The 22,840-nt window shown below is 42.4% G+C and overlaps 1 long non-coding RNA gene across 1 annotated transcript; it reads left to right on the top strand.

The window, feature by feature from the left end:
- The first annotated feature begins 5,022 nt into the window (after window positions 1–5,022).
- LOC119961772 lies at window positions 5,023–5,682 on the top strand. Its single transcript, XR_005459737.1, has 2 exons — window positions 5,023–5,118; window positions 5,487–5,682. It is a non-coding gene; the product is annotated as an uncharacterized LOC119961772 (long non-coding RNA).
- Window positions 5,683–22,840: the final 17,158 nt, after the last annotated feature.

Here is a 22,840-nt window from a genome sequence, read left to right as displayed (position 1 = left end):
GTGTGTGCATCTATTAGAGTGTGCATGTATGTGTGCATTAGTGTGTGCATGTATTAGAGTGTGCCTGTATGTGTATATTGTGTGCATGTATGTGTGTATTAGTGAGTGTGTGTTAGAGTTGCATGTATTAGTGTGTGTGTATATTAGTGTGCATATATGTGTATATTAGTGTGTGCATGTATCAGTATGTGCGTGCATATGTATATTAGTGTGTGCCTGTATGTATATTAGTGTGTGCATGTATGTGTATATTAGCGTGGGTGTGTGTTAGAGTGTGCGTGCATATGTATATTAGTGTGTGTCTGTATGTGTATTAGTGTGTGCATGTATGCATATATTAGCGTGTGCATGTGCTAGAGTGTGCGTGTATGTGTATATTAGCGTGTATGTGTGTTAGTGTGTGCGAGTATTAGAGTGTGCGTGTATGTGTATATTAGTGTGTGTGACTGAGTGTGTTAGTGTGTATCCGTGTTTCTGTTTATGTGTTCATATACATATGTGCGTGTGTTTGTCTGGGGTTGTGTTTCTGAATGCGTGCGTCTATGTACGTGTGTCTGTCTGTCTGTCTGTGCGTGTCTGACTGGGTGTCTGCCTCGGTGTCTGGCGGTGTCTGCCTGTCTGTCTGGTGTCTGTCTGTCTGGTGTCTGTCTGTGAGAAAGAAACACTTCACCCGATGACTGTCTAACTGATAACAGCACTGTCTCCCAGTTGCTTTCATGTAACCTTTTGGCTTTTTCCGACCTGGTGAAGAAAGGCGTAAGCGAAATAGATGTTTAAAATATTAATATGATCTGCAAACTGTGTCTCGCACATAAATAGCAGAGCGATCACCTTTAATCCACCAGGTTTAGTTAATGAGCGATTATCGTTTAGTAACTTTCATAAATCACACGGCTATTTAAGAAATGGCTGAGGATATTTATATAAACGGCAAATTACACCGTATTTAAACTTAATTATATGCCATAAAATATAACCGACCTGGTACTTATTTTTATAAATGCTTACAGGAAAGCTTAAATGGGTTTATTTGTGTCGGGGAGGGGGGGGGGGGGGGGGGGGAGATTAGCATTGAGCAATAATCTGAACCATTTCGCTTGTTCCCCAGGGGGAAATCTAGCAGCAGCAGCGCACTGACACACCGGTGTGAATATCGGCGCGGGAGCATTCAGCCCGGCGCTTTGATCATTTCCAAACCAAAGTTTCTCTCGTGTCAAGTCTCTCAAAGACACAATTCTCCTCAGGTGCACACCTGTAGCACCGTGAGAAAGTCTTTCGCTACCTGGCCGGGGCTCTGTACAAATGGCCCTGACGCTACAAATAGGCTGCTTCGTGAAATTAAAGCAATTTATTGCGGATGCTGGAATCTGAAACCAAAACAGAAAATACTGCACAGTCCCAGCAGGTCTGAGAGAGAGGACGGCGCTAACGTGTCCAGTCTGGATGACTCTTTGATAAAGAGTCGACACGTTAGCTCCTTCTCTCTCTCTCTACAGATTCTGTCAGACCTGCTGATATTGTCCAGAATTTTCTGTTTTAGCCTCATGAAATACATGGCCTGATTCTCGGGAGCTGTTAAGTATATTGAAAATTGTGCATACCGCGCAATATTTTAAAAACCTGATTGAGTAAATCCGCCGGTTGTGGATACAATAATGCGTTCACCTTGTAAAATAATGGTTCGTGCAAAGTAGCAAATGGCAAACCCCTAACTGGCTAAGGATTGTAGCCAGGTTGTAGCCAGACTCGTGTGTCAGTCTCAAATGAACAGCCACGGTACATGGGACATCCAGTCTGTCAGAGGAATACATTGTTCACTAGCTGTTAACATGGCCACTTACAGTAGAAACTTTTCAATGCACCTTTCAAATAGCAAGTGTAGTCTGACTACACTTGGGGGAGTCAGGAATCACTATAGTTTCTGGCGTAATTACCATTTCCGTATGCTCGGTCAGAAAGTAGCAATAGAGTAGCTTCACGTATTCGTATGTTTATTAGAATTTAAGTATATATATATATATTGTTTTAGACCCGTCCGCTTACAATTCGCTTTGATGGCATAATCCCATTGCAAATCGGGGGTCATCGAGCAGGAGGAGAAAACTCCCCAGGAGAATAGGAGAGTTTACAAAACCATTTCAAACATCCGGCAATCGGATTGATACAACGAAAGCAACACTGGTGCACATTCCCCGTGTCTCCAAACTGCAGTGGATCCCATTGGCAAGTGTGTTCAGCCCATCGAGGCGAATCTCCAGGTGCGCAGTGGGTTCTGCCGTTGGAGGGTTGACTAATTGTTAATCCACAGGTATTTCTTTCTGCACCTTGATTCAAAGCGCATTATAATGACATTGCATTTTCAAAGCGAATTGTTCCGCATCCCTAACGAATCTAAATTACTTTTATTAAAGAACAAAAAAAAAATCAATCTAGAGACAAGATTCATGTCGATTTGGACTGGCGTTATTGGGCAAGCGCCGAGCAAAAGATTGGAGTTTTATTGGGTACATTTTAATCCCGTTTGCTGGCAGCCCCGCTCTCTTCCCCAAACATGTCCATCCCCGCCCAACAGATATACAATTATATGTTACCACAGTTGGGAAAATGGCTCTGAAAATTCACGCGTTAACAGCAAGATCAATCTAGGTTCGAATCGGTGCTGGGGGTCAGTCCTAACAGAAGCCGATGTTTCCAGGGATCGCCCCATTCGAAATTGCTTTTGAAATTGCTATTCCGGAAAGGTGCAAGTCCAGGAAAAACATCCCCATCAAGAAGCTGCAGAACTGACCGCAGCTCCTCGGGGAAAGGACTGCGGCCCATTTCCTTTCTTTATTGGCAGGGCAAAACATGTCAATCTAACTCTGTCCTGTCTCGGCCAGTCACTGCTGTCCGGGTTCTCACACATGGATCCGGCGATTTCTCACTCAGCCGCTTGCACAGAATGGACACAGGATTGATTCTTGGTCGGGGGTCAGGCTGGAAGCAAGAGAATCCCAAAGCCAGTTTGACACTCTGCTCACGCTGATCTTTCACACTCCATTCTCAAACGATGGGAGGGCGGAGGGAAGCATCAAAATAAAGTTTGCAAATTTACAAACACAGCAGAACCATATTCTTTATTGTGAAGTTTCTGCGCATTCAGCTGTTCGGATCTGAATCGTTGAAGTTTTCGAAAGAAAAAATGATACAGACTAATCGATATATCCTTCACAATCCGTGCCTTGTTCAATGGGGATTGAAGTACCTTAAATTATGGGGGTTTTGCAACAATTTGCAAGTCAATTTCTCCTGGGTCGCTGCTCCATGGTCAGTGAGTTGTGCGGTCTTGTGCTGCTAACTGTACTGTGGGGCTGAGGTTTAGTGTGTGTACTTTGAACACGGGGTAAAACCCGGTTTATGTCTGTGTTTTATAGAATCTTAATCCAATGCTGCATTTCCCAAGGCAAACACGCCCAAATCCCGACCCCTGCCTGACACACCGAGGGCTGATCAGTAATCGATGCCGGCTACAGTACTCAACGGGTTAATGGTTGTAAAAAAAAAACCATTTCTACCCTTGAAATTTCTAGCAGCCTGTGAGGCGCCAGGGTGAGGATTTCAATGCGTTCCTTTTCAATTCTTCCAGCTATTCGCTCAGTGCAAAGCTCGCAATTGTAACGGGAAGTCCCTTAAAGAGCGCAATCCCAAGACCTGCAACATTCTTCTCAGCTGAAATTGCTTCTCAGCCAAGAAATGCGTGGATTGATCCCATGAAATGGGATCGAGTCCAATGCTGAGGTGATTGAGGCACTAGCGGCTGCCCCTGCTCGCTGTATCTCCTCCTTATTGAAATATTGATCCCACACCTTGGAGTACCGCGTACCCGCTTTTTAAAATACTGACCCTATTCCACATGGCGAAAGGATATCTTAGGTAGAGAAGGCGAATACAGAGCACAGGAGCCGAATCCGAACGGATTCAAAGATGGACAGATCGCTTCAAAGATGTTTAAAGGTTTTGCCTGGGGTGTGATGTTCCCCCCACCCCCTAGACACCACCACCACCCCAATCTGTTAGGGATCGAATCCTGCCTGGCCACTCCTCCAGTTCTTCATCCCAATGGAAAAGAGCGGCAAACGGTCCCTCCACCACCCATTGACCCGAGCTGGGAGTCCCCCCTCCTTGTTAATCAATCACGAAAGACCATCCGGCGGCGCCTTTGCTGTCAGAAGAATGTTGTTGTCATCAACCCAAGTCCACTTCGCACATCGATCCGTTTCATTTTAATAACGAATTCTCTCTGAGAGAGTTCGGTTGTTGGCCCGGGGTCTTTCTGTGATACACTGACACACAGAGAAATAATAAGAAGTCTTACACCAGGTTAAAGTCCAACAGGTTTGTTTCAAATCACTAGCTTTAGGAGCACTGCTCCTTCCTCACGTGTTCTCCACAACATTCACCTGAGGAAGGAGCAGTGCTCCGAAAGCTAGTGTTTGAAACAAACCTGTTGGACTTTAACCTGGCGTTGTAAGACTTCTTACTGTGCTCACCCCAGTCCAACGCCAGCATCTCCACATCACACAGAGAAATGTGAGGGAGTCCTGCTGGATTTAGACAGCCCATTATTCATACATTCAAGCTCACTTCTTTCCACCGATAAAATAACTGTGTCAACCTGGGTTTCATTCTGTAATGGGGAGAGGGTCTGGGTGCAATAAATAAAGAGATCTATTTCTCAGCTGGCCAACTGCAGAATAAAGGGGGCGGGAGTGGAGGGGGGGGGGGGCTTAAACCCCCAATACCAAAGGAAGAGCTGGGAGAACTGTGAAAGGGGGGGGGGGGGGTCACTAGAACACCCCTCCTAGGAAGACGGGACCTGGACTCCACAATATGTTTGAAAGAGGATACTTACCGGTAAAATGAGAAAAGGTGTGTGTGTGTGTGTGTGTGTTTGCGGGGGGGGGGGGGGGGGGGCATGTTTGCAGCACCAACTGGACAAGTGATTTAGAAAACCCTCTCTGCCCCATCAGGAAGTTTATAAGATTTGCCTCTGATCTTTCTATGGATAAACCGGTCCAGCTGTAATTATACACACATTGCGGACGGCCTCAAGATCCATTTTGACATTTCTCTTCAAAGGTAAAATAGCATTAACTTACTCGACGCCAAAGACAACAATATGTTAGTGGCTGAAACGCTGTCGCTTTCCTCCCAACACTTGGCGAAGGCTCCCACGTGCTCCCAGTTGACCTGTGTGCAGCCGGGCGCTCTGTAGGCCGCTGGAGCTGGGCACTGGAGGACACTGGGCAGCTCCCGGGACAAGTCTGCTTTCACTGCCTGCTTTCAGCTGCAAGAGGGAGGGCTCCTAACGCTTCTCATCTCTCTGCCTAATTTCACACACTGCACTGCCGTTTGCTTGCATGCACTTGTTAATAATGCATTTCACAAATAGAATTCTGTATAACCCTATATTAGTGTACCAAATATTTGATTTCATTATTTCACAGACAACTGGAAGAGCTCTAGAATGGCGGGGACACCTTTCTCCGCAGTAAGAACTCTTGCCATGAACAGTCGCTGAACAATTTGCTATAATGGTTGCTGTTCACTTGTAATGACTCAAGATGTTTCACACTGTGTTTATGGGTTGCATGCAAAGTAATTGCATCGTCTTTATGAATAAATCCTAGACATTACAACAAATCTGGGCATTTTACATCAATCTGTGCGGGGAAATGGTGATGTGAAATCTCTGCGATTTGTCACCGATTCCCAGCAGTGACAGCCAGGGCCACCTGTAAACGCTCCAGTAAAGTTTGTAACTCTCTTCCACTTTTTTGCCACAAGGAAATGCTCTGCTTCGCGCGTTCGTTTGATTGAAATTGAGTCCATAAACAAAGGGTGAAACAGAAATTTGAGAGTAATTACTGCCCCGCCCCCCCCCCCCCCCAACACACACTTACTGGCTTCAATCTCCCAGCTCACCTCGAGTTTCCAGCAGGTTGGAATGATACAGAGTTAGGTGGGGAAGGAAGCTGCAGGAGGCTACAGGAGGATACAGCAACAAGCCTTAGAGGATGTCGGCAGGTTAACTGAGCGAGCAGGAATGTGATAGGATGAACATGTTGTGGAAAAATGTTGCACTTTGATGCAGATACTTTTGCATCAATTCACTCTGAATGGATAGTTCAGGAGGATTTCTTTGTAATTTGTGCAAAAGAATGGTTTAAAAAATATAATGATGCCCGAATCGGGAAAAACGACTGTAATGAAACAGAAGGCAGAAATGCAAAATGTACAAACATCACACCTCATTTGAATGGACTGTATTCTTCGTATTAAACGCGCCACAGCACTTTGAATAACCTTTAAGTATAAAACGCAGCAAATAAATGCAAACGCGTTTCACCTGACGCTTCAAAGCGCCCGGGCAATGTTTCAATACTGCTCAACATCAGATCAGAACAAGTGAACCATTCCAGTCCTTAGCGCCATTCCATCAGATTATAGTTCATCTTCCGCCTCAACTGCGCCTTCCCACACTCTCCCCATCTCCTTTGATTCCCTCACACTCCAAAAAATGTATCGATCTCTGCTTTGAATATACTCAATATACTATTGAGCTTTCACACCCCTGGGGTATAGAATTGCAAAGGTTCGCAACCCCTGGGTGAAGAAATGTCCCCTCATATCAGTCCTAAATTTTCAAAGCTCCCTTTATTGGGAGATTGTGGCCCAGTGTTGCTAGTTTCAGCAGCCCCGGAAACCCCTTTAGAAATTTATCTCTCATTCTTCCAAATTCTGCAGAATATGTGCCTCGTCCACTTGCTCGCTCCTCACAGGAAAATTCCTTCAACCAAAGAATCCATCTGATGAATCTTCATTGCACTTCCTTTTCTTTTAATAATCTTTCTTGTCACAAGCAGGCTTACATTAACATTGCAATGAAGTTACTGTGAAAAGCCTCAAGTCGCCATATTCCACCGCCTGTTCGGGTACACAGAGGGAGAATTCAGAATGTCCAAATGACCTAACAGCACCTCTTCAGGACTTGTGGTAGGAAACCGGAGCACCCGGAGGAAACCCACGCAGACACAGGGAGAACGTGCAGACTCCACACAGAAAGTGACACAGACAGTGTCCCCAGCCGGGAATCGAACCTGGGACCCTGAAGCTGTGAAGCAACAGTGTTAACCACTGTGCTACCCTGCTGCCTCTTGAAGCAAAGGAGATCCTTCCTGAGATAAGGAGATCAAAACTGTACACAGTACTGTAGGTGAGGACTCACACAGCCCTTACATAATCACAGGATGCTTCCTTTATAGTCTGATCCCTTTGGAATAAAGGCTATCACGCTTTCTTAATTGCTTGCTGTACTTGAATATTACTTCCAATAATTTGTGTCAAAGTACATCAAGGGTTCTTTGAACATCAATATTTCTACCCCTTACCATTAAAAAAAATCTATTCTGCTTTTCTATTTTTCCTGCCAAAGTGGAACATTTCTCCACAACATTAATTTTTATATTTTTATAAATAATTTTTATGGGATATGGGCTTCGCTGGCTAAGCCAGCATTTGTTACCCATCCATAATTGCCCCTGAGAAAGTGGTGGTGAGCTGCCTTCTTGAACCAGTGCAGCCCATGTGGCATAGATATACCCATAGTGCTGTTCGGGAGGGAGTTCCAGGATTTTGACCCTGCAACATATTCATCCTATCACATTCTTGCTCACTCAATTAACTGGCCTATACCCTTTGCAACCTTGCTGTGTCTTCCTCTAGCTTTCTTTCCCATCTAACTTGGTATCATCAGCAACATTGGATAAATTACACTTGGCCACCTCAGCTAAGTCATTGATATAGATTCCAAAGATTCACAACCCATTGACTGAAGACATTTCTCTTTATTTCTGTTCTAAATGACTGACCTCTTGTTCTGAAGCTTGACCCCTACTACTATACTCTCAGCTGCCAAGCAATAATCCTTATGGTGCCACACTGGGTATTGTCTGTCACCCCAAAAATGGCCAGTTTATTTCTAACTATTTTGCTGTCCATTAACCAATCCTCAGCCCCTGCCTATATGTTACCCCAATCCCTGGAACCCTAATTGTAAGTAATAAGCTGTTGTGTGTCAACATAGCAAATGCTTTCTGAAATTCCAAATACACTACATCAACTGGCTCCCCCCTTAACTGCCCTGTTAGTTACAACATCCCCCAAAATATTTCCCTTTCATAAACCCATGCTGCATCTGTACAATCATAATATGATTTTGTAAGTGCTCTGTTACTATATCTTCGATTTTAAAATAATTCTGGCATTTCTGCCACCACTGATGTCAGGTCAATTGGGAATTAATCCATAGATCCTGTTTCCTCTCTTCATCCTTTCTTGAACAGTAAAGCACTGTTTGCTCATTTTGAATTCACAGACACTATTAATAAAAAACTAGGAATTCTGGAAGATCAAAACCAATGCGCTTACTACCTCTGTAGATACCTCTTTTTAAACACGAGCATGTAGGCTATCAGGCCTAGGGGATTTGTCCAGGTGGTAAGAAGACTCCTCTATTCACAACTATCAATGTATGAGTCTTTGTTCTGGATATTAGCTATTAGTGATGTTAATGACTGATGTGTAAGTAGCCACAACATAGAGAATGGTGACTGTCTTCAAATAATGACTTGTCATTTTGCGATCATTAACAAAGTGCTTTAACATTATTCGTAAAATAGTTGTGAAGACCCAAGCACTATTCATGGTGCCACCATGAAGTTTTGTGCAAATATTTATATTTATAATTACAATTCACTGAGATATCAAATATTTCTGCGAGTTTTATTGGAATGTTTTGATGAGATCCCATCCAGATTATTTTGATCAGTTTCATGCCGAAACCAGTTTCTTTGGCGTGTGCTGTGAAGTGGGGTTCTAAGCAGCATGCTCGACAGGTTGTTGCATGTTAGATGTGGATTCCCATGCGGAGTCTGTCAAATAAGCTTCATCCATTGCCAAACCAATTTGCATCATTAGTTACCTCACTCACCACCTCCTTCAAGGAGCGCCGCATGCAAGAAATCCTGTAACTAAATCCGACCAGTCCTTTCGCATTATTTGAACACACTTTAAGCAAGGGCAGCAGATGTGGCAGTTTATTCGGATATCTCCCCGTGTATTTCCAAAACAGCGAAGCCCTGATACATGATTTGGCAGGCATTTCAATAGCATTGACTTGCGACCCATCTTGGTAATTTCAGAAAAGTGAATTATTGGGAAGGGGAAAATAATTCTTTCGAGTGAATGCCAAGGTCCGTTTCGTGCCCCACATTTGCTTTTATTTGAGTTTTTCTTTAAGAATCTGGAATTGAGAATTTTGGGGAAAAAATAGGTCGATACATAATAATGTATTAGAGAACATTACCTTGTGAATCACAGAAACTAGGTTCATTAGGAATGTAAGGAAAGTCAAAGAGAATGAAAAAAAGAATATTTAGCCCATTCCTCTAGTATGTTAAACCATCAACCTGATAACTAGTTATATTTTAAATCATATCTCAATTTCCCTCACTAACTATGCTTTACGAGATATAACAAACATTTTCATTCTTTGAATAAAGAAGTTTTTTCAGGTATCTGTTGGAATTTAATTTTTCATTCATTTCTATTCATGTCATCTAGTCATATATTCTTGGTTTACATTGTAATAATGATCTAGGTTTAAGTTATAGTTGAATGCACCCTAGCTGCTTATGTAAAGAAAAACACTGCACAGACTCAAAAGACCAAATGAACGGTTTCATTGTTGTAACAGTAAGATGCAAAAATAATGACCATCACGCCCTCGAACCATTCTCATTTTTTTTTGCATTTACTATTTTGTGCTTACTTACATATTATGATGGAAATGAACTTTTATTGGAATGAAAGAATAAGACACATTACCAATCCAATTTAACCATCACACAGTGTAAATCTCGAGTTATTTAGATCCTGGATTACAGATCAATTTTAAAGTATCCCACAAATGCCTGCAGACTGTAAAAAGATGGAAACATATGTATTCTCTATAAACACCCAATGCATGACAGAATGGGAATGATGATGAATAATATCACACTATCCAGGAAACATAGCATACAGACTCAAAACATTAACTCTATTTTCTCCCTCCACAGATGCTGCCAGACCTGCTGAGTTTCCCAGCATTTTCTGATGTTGTTTTCTGTCGCATTCATATTGTTGGTCACTGAAGCAAATTATACTGAAGCAAGAGCTAACATTTTCCCAATGAAATCACAAGTTCCAAACTCTCTGGAAGATTTTTGCAAAGTTAACCATCTGAAATTCTGCCCTGTTTCATAAAGTGAGACATAGACAGCAATTTTACTATATATTTATGGTATTAATTACTATATTGATAGTTGCAATTGGGATCATTGGGGTTCTACTGTGGGTTATGTACAACTGCAACTCCACATTCCTACTGTCATGAGCTTTGTTTGGGCAGGCATGATTATGCACATATTCATGGATCCAATGCCAGAAATCAAAGCTGATAGTTCAATATGGGCAGGAGCTGCTAACCATACAAAGCATTAAAAAAAACCTTCACCTTTAGTTTAGAATAGCCCCAGGTAAACAAGGCCCTCCACACTCAGCTGGATACAACATGGGTTTCATTCCATAATCTCCAGAAGCAGAAGGGAGACATTGGAGTTACATCAGTATCTTTTTCCCCCCGGGCAGCATGGTGGCACAGTGATTAGCACTGCTGCCTCATGGTGCCGAGGTCCCAGGTTCAATATTGGCTCTGGGTCACTGTCCATGTGGAGTTTGCACAGTCTCCCCGTGTTTGCGTGGGTTTCCCCCCCCCCCCCCCCCCCCCCCCCCCCCCCCCCCACAGCCCAAAAGATATGCAGGCTAGGTGGAGTGGCCACGCTAAATTGCGCCTTCATTGGAAAAAATGAATTGGATACTCTAAAAAATTTTAATTAAAAAAAAAATGTATTTTTTTCCCCCACTGTCTTCTGAGTATTTCAGAACTAACTTCCAACAGGAAGGCCCACTCTTGCTACTTCTTGTTCCTTAATTCTTCACAAGTCCTGTGTCTTCAAACAGAACCAATTTTCACCAGCATTCTGCTTGGCGGCTAACACAAAAATAGTATTTTCCTCTGTTTTTTGCAGTAAGCCTTTCATTCAGGGAAGTGCAAAATAAACAACTCAGACACCCCACTGAGAAACAGTTTACTTATTTTTACTGACTTAATTGGAATTGATTTATCTGCAACTCCTATACATTTGTGAAAGGTTGGGACTATGTAGGATACTTCCATGAATCCCTATTGCCATTATATGGAGGTATTGTGTGGTATTATCGCCGTCTTCTGCATCTGATATGAGACACAGGACTAGGAGAAACTGAAGTATCTCATTAATACTCATTTTTCAATTAAGTAATTGAGATCACAATGCACAACCCCTTAAATGCAGTGTACATAAGATATAGATAACGGCTATATTCACGTACCAAGAACTCCTTCAGGTGATTCCAGCAAGTCATCTTGGCTACTTATTCCAGCCTCAGCAAGAGTTTAAATTCCTGTGAGATCACAAACTTTTAAAAATGAAATAAATTTCCCAGCAACTGATGCAGGATAAGATTTTATGTTTTAAGATTTTTACTGTAACAAACAAAAATCAAAATAGATCAAACAATAGCTAACAGCCAACTAGCACATCAAACTAAAGAAAGCTACTTGCCACTAACTAATTAAAACAATAGAAATAGCGATATGTGGACTTGAAGAATAAGTAACAAGCTCCTTTCAGCTTTGCAGTGGGTTCTCTTCTCCTGGTCAAATCAGGGCAAGACTTCCAGTGTCCTTTGACAAGAATTCCACTCAGTTTCTGAGTATCCCAGATCCAACTTCCAGCAACAATGGCCATTCTGGTTACTTCTTGTTCCTTAATTCTTCATAAGTCCTGTGTCTTCAACAGAGAACAGGTTCTCACCAGCATTCTGCTTGGTGTATAACACAACAAAAATAGTATCTTCCCCTGTTTCTCACAGCAGCAGCTGTTTCTATCTCCCTCTTCATTTTTCTGCATCTGTCTACCTGTGTGTCCAGAAAAATTAGCTCCGCCTCTTTTGTGTCAAAGTGTGAAAACGGAATTTCTATAAGTTTTGGTTACAGATCACACAGGGCTGTCTCCAGGCAGACAGCATTCTTTTTTTTAAATCTTAATTTAAAAATAGCCAATTTAAGATATATAAAGTCCCACATTCATAACAGTGTAGCTCAAAGGCATGTCTCTGATGATTCTGTGAATGTTTCTAAAGTGTGCTTCAACCTAAATACATTAGCTCAATATTCTATAGCTCTCCAATGTTAACTAGCTCATGCTATTTAATAATCCATAAGTGTGTATCCTTACATGAACAGTTTACAAACTATTAAACATCCTGTGTCAGACCTTTATTTCTTGTTTCGATTTTTGCCCACAATTTCTTGTTATAATTGCTATGTCAACATTTTATATTTTTTCCCCTTCAACCATCACAATTAAGTTGCAGTTCATGTCCAGTAGGTGGCCCTGTGGGCTGGGTTTCTGTAGATTTGCTTCCAACACTGTCACCATTTTATAAATAGCAAATAACTTGTTTACTGTAGGCAACGCCACTGAAAAGTTACTGTTATTGGTGGTTAAATACTCTACAGCGAGGTCAGCACTGAGGTAAATGTTTAGGTCCATATGGATATAATGATGCTGTGAGCAATCAGAAAATGCAATTACATTCTTAATCACTTTATAATAAAAAAAAATAACCTCACTGAAAAGCTTTGGCTCATAATGGATACAATGAAAATGTAATTACAATGAACAAGCAGAATTTTGCAGCAGCAGCAACTGAATTGTCAGAAAGAAATAGCCTCAGGTGGGGACACTCCTTACGCCATGAGGTATATATAGTGGACTTGTGCCATGTGCTCTACAGGACAAAATGAAAGATATAATAGGTGAGAGGTGAAATGTACATCACAACGAAAGAGATGATTTGCATGCCTCAGGGATCTGTACACATCAGAGGTGCACAGGGGTTTAACAGAAACAGGGCAGTAACATTACAGTGACACAACTATTTGACCTTTACTCAACATAATCAAAGCTAATCAAATTACTAAACATTGCCAAAGAGAAATGCAATCGTGTTGGGCTCATAAATATTCATTGATATGAACAATCAGACAATCACTTCCACTATTTCTAACTTAAACTTAACACCAGTTTAGGAAATGATCGCTCTGGAAAAATGTTATTTCTGTAGTATGCATGTCCATTGGACTGGCACCTCGTGGTTTCTGCTTTATATCACAGAAGAAAATACATGATTTTTGAATATGCAATGTGAAAGCACAAAGATGCATACATACAGTCCATACCTATCGGAGTTACTCCTAGCAGTAACTCCAGACCTAAGTGTGGTGAGAAATTGACTCAAAAATTAAGATACTGCAAAAAACCTAAAGTGATCCAGGGACATTCCACAAGTAGAATGCATTGATTGGGGAAATGATAGATTTCACAATGTAACATGTGGTGGTTTATTTTGTTTATCCAGCAATGATGAGGGATGTTTTTGGAAATCATTAAAACAAGTTAGCTGTACAACACTGAAAACTTAATCAAAGGACAATCTAGCCAAAACTTAAGACATATACTTCCTGAATCCAGTCAATCAGCCACTTATAACTTACCACAAATCAGCCTGATTGAGTATTACATGTCATCAGTTTGTTGTTTTCCTACTCCTCACTGCACTCCAGTTCAATTCAAAGATAGATCTCCAAAATAATTATTTCTGACACTTCTAGTCGGCACTTCTTTTTTTAAGGCCTTATTGATCTGGGACACGCTACTACTTAGAGCTCCCTAACCTTCTAAGCAGCAGTAGGTTCTGAATTAAGTATGAGCCTATCTTTAAATAAAAATCTAAAGTAATTCCAGATTGTTCAAATTGTATTCAATTCCTTCAGGGAAAACAAGTAGCATTTCTAATGTGGAAATGTGTCTTGTTGATATGATTAATTAAACATTTCCTACCATAGGCACTGTAAACAAAGAAGGATAAATAGGATGTGTAATGTGCCCTAAAAATAAATAACCTGCTGGATGTTGGTTGTCGGGGATGGGTCACAAGAAAATATTAGACTTCAAACTTTCATTTATTCTTTCTTGGGATATGGGCTTTTCTGGCTAGGCCAGCATTGTTTGCCCACACCCTGAGAAGATGGTCTGAGCCGCCTTATTGAACCTCTGAAGTACATGTGGTGCAGGTACACCAGTGCTGTTAGGAAGGGAGTTCCAGGATTTTGATCTCAGACAGTAAAGGAACAGCGACATAGTCCCAATTCAGGATGGTATTTAGCTTTGCCCAGTCTTTGTAGGTGGTAGTGTTCCCACGCACCTGCTGCCCTTGTCCTTCTGTGCGGTATTGTTTACGGGTTTGGAAGGTGCCTTCAAAGGAGCTTTGGTGCATTGCTGCTGTGAAGCTTGTATGAAGTACACACTGCTCCACTATGCATCAGTGGTGGAAGGAATGAATATTTAAATTGGCGAATGGGGTGCCAATCGAATTGCTGTTCTATCCTGGCTCCTGTTGACTTCTTGAGTGTTGCTGGAGCTGCGCTCATCCAGGCAAATGGAGAATATTCCATCACACTCCTGATTGAGCCTTGCAGATAGGCTTTGGGGAATCACAATATAAGTTAATAGCCTCAGGATTATCAGCCTCTGATCTTTTCTTGTGACCATTCATATGACTAATCCAGTTCAGTTTCTGGTCAATGATAATCCTTTGGATGTGGATAAGGAGTATTATGCAATGGTAATACTATTAAATGTCAAGGGGATACGTTGCCTGGCACTGGTGTGTCTTGAATGTTACTTGACACTTGTCAATCCAAGCCTGGATAATGTCTCGCTCCTGTTGCATTTGTACATGGACTGCTTCAGTATGAGGTGTTGCCAATGGTTTTCAGCATTGTGCAATCATCAGTGAACAACCCCACTTCTGACCCTATGATGGAAAAAGGTCACTGGAGCAGAAGAAGATTGTTGGGCCTAGGACACTACCCTGAGAAACTCCTGCAGTGATGTCCTGGATTTGAGATGTTTGATCTCCAATAAGCACAACCATCGTCCTCTATGCAAAGCATGACTCAAAGCACTGATTTCCATTAATTTGAATATTTCCAGGGCTCCTTGATGCTACACTCTACCACATGCTGCCTTGATGACAAGCACAGTTATTCTCACTCTCTGAGTTCAGCTCTTTTGACTGTTTGGACCAAAGCTGTAATGAGATCAGGAGCCAAAAGGCCCTGGGAGAATCTAAACTGGGTGTCAGTACTACTGTGTAAGTGCTGCTTGATAACATTGCTGAAAACACCTTCTATCACTTTGCTGATGATCGAGGATAGATTGATGGGGTGGTCATTGGTCGGGTTGGATGTGTCCTGATTTTTGTGGACTGGACATAACTGGTCAATTTTCCACATTGTTGGACAGATGCCAGTGTCGTAGTTGGGCTGAGAGAGCTAGGCTAGGGGCACAGCTAGTTCTGGAGCACAAGCCTTCAGGACTATTACCACAGTGTTGTCAGGTTCCATAGCCTTTGTAGTATCAAGTGACTTCACCCATTTCTTGACATCATCTGGAGTGAATTGAATTGACTGAAGTTTGACACCTGTGATGCTGGGGAGCTCCAAATGAGGCAGAGATGGATCATGCGTTTACCATGTCTGGCTGAAAAGGCGGCTCATCATTGCATGCTTCAGCCTTTTCTTTTGCATTGATGTGGTGGACTCCACTATCATTGAGGATGAGGATATTTGTAAAGTCTCTTCCTCCAGTGAGTTGTTTAATTGTCCACCAACATTCCCGACTGGATGCGGCAGGATGGCAGAGCTTTGATATGGTCTATTGATTGCGGAATGGCTTAGCTCTGCCTATCCCATACTATATACTCTGATGGCAAGCAAGTAGTTCTGTGATGCAGCTTCACCAGGTCTGCCTGGTGCTGCTCTTGGCATGGTCTCCTGCACTCTTCATTGATTTCTTGGTTTGATGGTAATGGTAGAGTAAGAGATATGCCAGGACATACGGTTATAGATTGTGCTTCAAAACAAATTTGCTGTTGGTGATGTGTTTTGCAGTTTAAAGATATGCAGAGATGACACCAGCTGCTATGTATGAACAGGAGCTTGATTTCAATTTTGTTTCAATGTTTGCAGCCGCAAGTTTGCTTTCAGTTTGTCTTTCTCTTTAACCATAGCCATAGGATGACAAATATCACCAAGAGCAGTCAGCAGACATACATAATCAATGCCGAACAATTAAACAAACACATCTTTTGATAAACTTTATACAGGTCTTTATTTTAAACTAAACCATTCTAAACAACAATCCAATGTTTATTGAGTCATTACTTACAGTTCAGAATATATAATTTCTCAAAGTACAAAAATTGCCTTTGATATATGACAGTGCCGAGGCCGTTTGACTTGTTCTGCCATCAGATGAAATCATAGTTGACCGGCAGCCTAATGCCATATAGGGGCTGGTTTAGCACAGTGGGCTAAACAGCTGGCTTGTAATGCAGAACAAGGCAGCAGCGCGGGTTCAATTCCTGTACCGGCCTCCCTGAACAGGTGCCGGAATGTGGCAACTAGGGGCTTTTCACTGTAACTTAATTGAAGCCTACTTGTGACTATTATTATTACTTATCTTTTCCCATATCCCTTAATATGGATATTCATAGAGCATCATATGCATCTGAAAGCTTCAAGACAGGTTTCCCACCATATTCAATTTTTGTCAACTCAGCAGGAAAAGTCTGCAGTATTTGGATATCTGCCACATCAAGGATTATTGTGGGTGGAAACAGGGCCGGCCACAGTGTGATGTAAAGAGGCTCATGACTTGACACTAGCGTTAATTGTGGACTGAACAGAGACCTGTGTGGAAGCAAGCATGAAGTTAGCCTTTAGCTTGAGCTATACCCTGTATACATGCACATAGAATCATAGAATCCCTACAGTGCAGAAGAAATCCATTCAGCCCATCGAGTCTGCACTGACTCTCTGAAAAAGCACCCTGCCCACTATCCCGCCCTATTCCCGTAATCCCAGCTAACCTTCACTCCTTTTGGACACCAAGGGACAATTTAGCATGGCCAATCCACCTAACCTGCACATCTTTGGACATAGTTAAGTGTTGCCAATAAACACTTAATGTTCAACCATACAAGCCTCAGAACCTCTTTGTGAGACCTACTGAACATGCAACATATGACATGGTGGCAACTAATGGAAAATCCTAGAACCTCGGAGAAGCTTGAGCAGAAATTCAAATGCTGGAAAATTAAAGGAGTAGCATTCTAACCTGACAGAATGCACCAGAAGTGAAGACACAGAGGGAGATTACCTGAAAGAAGCTTTATTTCACAAATGGAAGCAGAAAGGCAGAACAAAAAAAACTCCACTGTGCAGTTGAGGACTCCAGAAGATCTCTTGGAGGCTCATTGTGAATGTCCACAGAGGCAGAGTCAAAGAACCTAGCAGAGGTGAGCAATAAATTCATTTCTATGCCAGGGCTAGTTATAAAAGCTTCAGTGATGTAGAAAAGTCAGAGCAACCCATTTGCTAAAGCACCGCTGGGCACCCAGGGTTCAGAATGGCGCCTAATTGACCGACACGTTGTAAGAAAAATAAAAGAAATGGAAGGCTTAAAAACCTTAGCCAAAGCCAGGATCATTTTGAAAATGCACAGAAATACTCCAATATCTCAGCAAAGACCCAAATCATTGACTGAACAAATTATTTTTAAAATCTAAACCGCAAGGGGGTAGGGAGCCCACCAAAATGCAACAAATGCCAGACTAAACACAAAATTGGGGACTTTGGGGAAAAGGTTCTTAAGCCACGTGGTAGTCTCAGGATTAAATAAAAAGACAGAAGCTGAACAAGTGAACACAGTACTTTATTCAGTAGGTCCAATAGCCGATGCTATTGTTGCAAGGCAAGGATGGTCGGCAAGGTAGCATAGTGATTAGCACTGTTGCTTCACAGTGCCAGGGTCCCAGGTTCGATTCCTGGCTTGGGTCACTGTCTGTGCAGAGTCTGCACGTTGTCCCTGTGTCTGCGTGGGTTTCCTCTGGTTTCCTCCCACAAGTCCTGAAAGACATGCTGTTAGCTGAATTGGACATTCTGAGTTCTCCCTCAGTGTACCCGAACAGGCACCGGAGTGTGGCAACTATGGGATTTTCGCAGCAACATCATTGCGGTGTAAATGTAAACCTACTTGTGACAATAATAAAGATTATTATTATTAATGAACAAATCCTCAAATAAACTTGATGAAGTTCCAAAATCAATGAATACATATTTTAATGTAAGAAGCAACAAACATTTAGAGATAACTACATCCAACAAACCTGCCCAACAGGTTGGAGAACCGCTTGACTCTTTTATAAATGGATTAGACAGATTGGCTGAAGGAGGTGACTATGGTAACCTTACATCAGAATCATGAGACAGAATTGTTAACGGATTAGCTGACAATGCCCTTTCAGTCATGCAACTGGCCACGTTAGATCTGACTCGATAAGCCATCCAAATAGTCAGACAGTCAGAACCACCAACAGCACCGATGTATTTTGCGTTGTGAAAACAATCCATGGTACAGAGAAACCCCAACAGTCCAGCTGGTAAAGCAACAAAAGGGCAGAGAGATTCCAGGCCAAGGAAGGCAATACCCATACCAACCACAAGAGTGTGGGTGACCATGTCAGCATTGTGGGTTACGGGCCTCTCACAGCAGGGGCTGGTTTAGCACAGTGGGATAAACAGCTGGCTTGTAATGCAGAGCAAGGCAGCAGTGCGGATTCAATTCCCGTACCGGCCTCCCCAACCAGGTGTGGAATATGGCGACTAGGGGCTTTTCACAATAACTTCATTGAAGCTTACTTGTGACAATAAGCGATTATTATTATAAGGAACCATGGTTGAGAGACCTCTGGATCAATAAACACACCATGTACAGGCCTGGAGGAATCTGCCTTCTGGTCACAGACTTGATGCTAGAACCACTAAGGTACAGCGACAAGCAGATATTCAAAGTCATGTACATCATCTGAAGCCAATCTTTTTCTCTCTTTAACAGAGATGCCGGAGTTGCCCTTAACCTTCATAAAATGGGAGAAGGCATCAAGACAACCTCAATTGTCAATGATATGGAACTGAATGTTTCTGAGAGGCGCACTAATAAAGACACTCTTAACTGGGACTTCTGCTCTGAATTGTTATTACTCTTCGCGGAGCGAGTTTGCCCAATTTCTTTACAGGTGACAGAAGATCCTCTGTGGTCAGACCAGCCAAGCCTTCATACAGTTACCACTGCACCTCAAGTGGAAGAGACACAGAAAAATGACCAGCAACAGTAGAATAAGCTCCAACCACAGACTCCACACATTTGCTGTCACACTACCTATAAACTCCATGACACAGATACAGCAACCCCCAGCCAATGTGCAAAGCTGCAAGACAATGCTGGAGCAAGCAACTATCAACTTGGCAGAATACAGCTCAGTGAGGCACAAAAACACATGCAAGATAACAATGTTGTAATAAAACCAAAGGTGAATTCACTGATGAAGAACATCCAAACAGCAAGGAGAGATACCTTCCACTCTGACAAAAATCACAGTGGACCATATGGAAAAAGAAAAAACAGATTTGTACCATAAACAAACGGAGTGAAAACTCTCTCTGGAATGGACGGGACAAGCCTGTCGTCACTGAGCAGAGCAGTTGACAAAGAGAAGTACAACTCCAAGGAGCAGAGAAAATATATCAGAAGAAGACAACCAAGTGCCAGAAACACAGGCTACAATGATAATTCTGAATCAATAAAGTTTTTCCAAATCAACAGAGCCTACCACTCCTCCGAACATAACCAGAATGAGGTTTGAAAGAATCACCAAGTCTCTTGACCATCTGAACGAAAATAGTCAGGATCTTGGGGATGGGGGGGGGGGGGGGGGGGGGGGGGTAGGCATAGGGATATGTAATTGTAATGTAAATACATTGGATAAAGATATGGCGATGGAGGTGTTTTATAAGGATATCTGGGAGAGCAAGGGTTAACGTGGGACTGGGAAACAGTACAGCCCACAATGTGATGTAACGAGACACATGACCTAAGACTAGAGTCGGTTGTGGACTGGACAGATACCTGTGTAGAAGCAAGCATGGAGTTTGCTCATAGCTTGGGCTATATCCTGTATATATGTACATAGTTCTGTGCTACCACTAAACATTGTTCCACCATACAAGACTCACAGCTTCCTTGTGAGACCTACTGAACAAATAACATGCAATAGAGTCCATGGCAGACATATGTCTGACCATAATGGAAGAAATCAGAGTATTGAAGGCATTCATTCATCAAATAACTACTCCCAGTATGCCTGCAGAAGATACTACAATTAAATAGGGTCAAGGGTCAGGACCAGGATGCTGTGGGGCAAACAATAATTCTGTCATGTAGATCTTGGGTGAAGAGGTGAAAAATATTCTCCACAGACTTATTTAAAGTTGGTGATAGTATAGTGGGAATCATTAGTCATGGCTTCACTGAAGTCTCAAGGACTATTGTGACTATAGCTTCTCAATGTATGGAGGCATGACAGTGCCGAGCTGCCAAATCAAAGGTCTACAGATACAGCTTGCAACTGTTCCACTGTCAGACATAAATAACCTGTCAGTAAGACCATTTCAGGCCTGAGGGGTACATGATATTACTAGGTAACCAAAAGCCTGACGAACCCCATCTCTGGGGAACTTGGTGGGGAAGCCACTAGAGTTGAGAATATATAGAAGGATCTACCAGAGTGGTCAAATCAATTTCATACCTGGTTTGGTTTTTGTGGATAGCTGCTACAAAGTATGTGTTCTCATCATTATCATCCCCCTTGCCAGCCTGAATAAACGTGAGGCAATAAAAAACATCCTGGCTTATGATTCATGACCGGTGACCATAATTCCATTTGTTTAAGATAGCTATGGAGAATGATAGTTCTGGCCTAAAAGTTAAAATTTTTAATTGGGGCAAGGCCAATTTAGAGGGTATTAGGTGGGAACTTTCAAAAGTTAATTGGGGGTGCCTAGTTGCAGGCAAGGGGACAGCTGGTAAGTGGGAATGCCATGAGTTATGACAGGGCTGAGCTGCCCAGATCAAAGGTTGACAGATTGCAATTGGTCCACTGTCAGAAATAAATAACCTGTGAGGAAAGCCATTACAGGATTCAAGGTGAGCACCTTCCTCTTAGAGTGAAGGGTAAGGCTCGTAGAAGGAGGGAACCCTGGATGACTTGGGATATTGAGACCATTGTCGAAAGGAAGAAGGAGGCATATGACATGCATAGGTAGCTGGGACCAAATGGATCCCTTGAAGAGTATCGGGTTTGTCGAAGTAGAGTCGAGAGAGAAATCAGGAGAGCAAAAAGGGGACATGAGATTGTCTTGGCAGATAAGGCAAAGGAAAATCCAAAGAGCTTTTACAGATACATAAAGGGTAAAAGGATGACGAGGGAGAGAGGACGGCCTTATAAGCATAAACAAGGTCATCTATGTGCAGATCCACAAGTGATGGGAGAGTTTCTGAATGAATATTTCTTGTCAGTATTTACTGTTGAGAAAGACACGAATGTTATGAAATTTGGGGAAATAAAAGTAATGTCTTGAGGAGTGTACATATTACAGAGAAGGTGGTGGGTATTAAAGCTAGAGGTATTAAAGTGCATCAAGAAAGATAAATCCCCGGGACCTGATGAAATTTATCCCACAACGTTATGGGAGGTTAGGGAGGAAATTGCCGGCCCCCTAGCTGAGATATTTGAATCATTGTCAGCGACAGGAGAGTTGCCTGAAGATTGGAGGGTAGCAAATGTTGTGCCTTGTTTAAGAAGGGCTGTAGGGATAAGCCCGGGAACTACAGACGGGTTAGCCGTACTTTTGTAGTGGGTAAATTGTTAGAACGTATTCTGAGGGTCAGGATCTACAGGCATTTTGAAGGCAAGGGCTAATTAGTGAAAGTCAGCTGGTTTTGTAAGGGGAAAGTCATGTCTCACCAATTTGATTGAGTTTTTTGAAGGGGTAACCAAGAAGCTAGATGGGGGCAGTGCAGTCAACGTTGTCCACATGGACTTTAGCAAGGCCTTTGACAAGGTACCGCATGGTAGGTTGTTGCAAAACGGTAAATCTCACTGAGTCCAGGCGAAGGTGGCCAATTGGATACAAAATTGGCTTGGAGACCAAAGCCAAAGGGTGGTTGTGGAGGGTTGTTTTCAAACTGGAGGCCTGTGACCAGCGGTGTGCCTCAGGGATCGGTGCTGTGTCCACTGTTATTTGTTATATACATTAATGATTTGGATGAGAATGTAGGAGGCATGGTTAGTAAGTTTGCAGATGACACCAAGTTTAGTGGCATAGTGGATAGTGAAGAAGGTTATCTCGGATTGCAACAGGGTCTTGACCAATTGGGCCAGTGAGCTGATGAATGGCAGATGGAATTTAATTTGGATAAATGTGAGGTGATGCATTTTGGTAGCTCAAAGGGCAGGACCTACTCAGTTAATGGTCGGGAGTTGGGGAGAGTTACAGAACAAAGAGATCTAGGAGTACAGGTTCATAGCTCCTTAAAGGTGGAGTCGCAGGTGGTCAGGGTGGTGAAGAAGGCATTCAGCATGCTCGGTTTCATTGGTCAGAATATTGAATACAGGAGTTGGGACG

This window comes from Scyliorhinus canicula, chromosome 2, assembly GCF_902713615.1.
Source record: "Scyliorhinus canicula chromosome 2, sScyCan1.1, whole genome shotgun sequence".
NCBI classification, from domain to species: Eukaryota; Metazoa; Chordata; class Chondrichthyes; order Carcharhiniformes; family Scyliorhinidae; genus Scyliorhinus; species Scyliorhinus canicula.
This window is presented reverse-complemented; position numbering and strand designations above follow the sequence as displayed.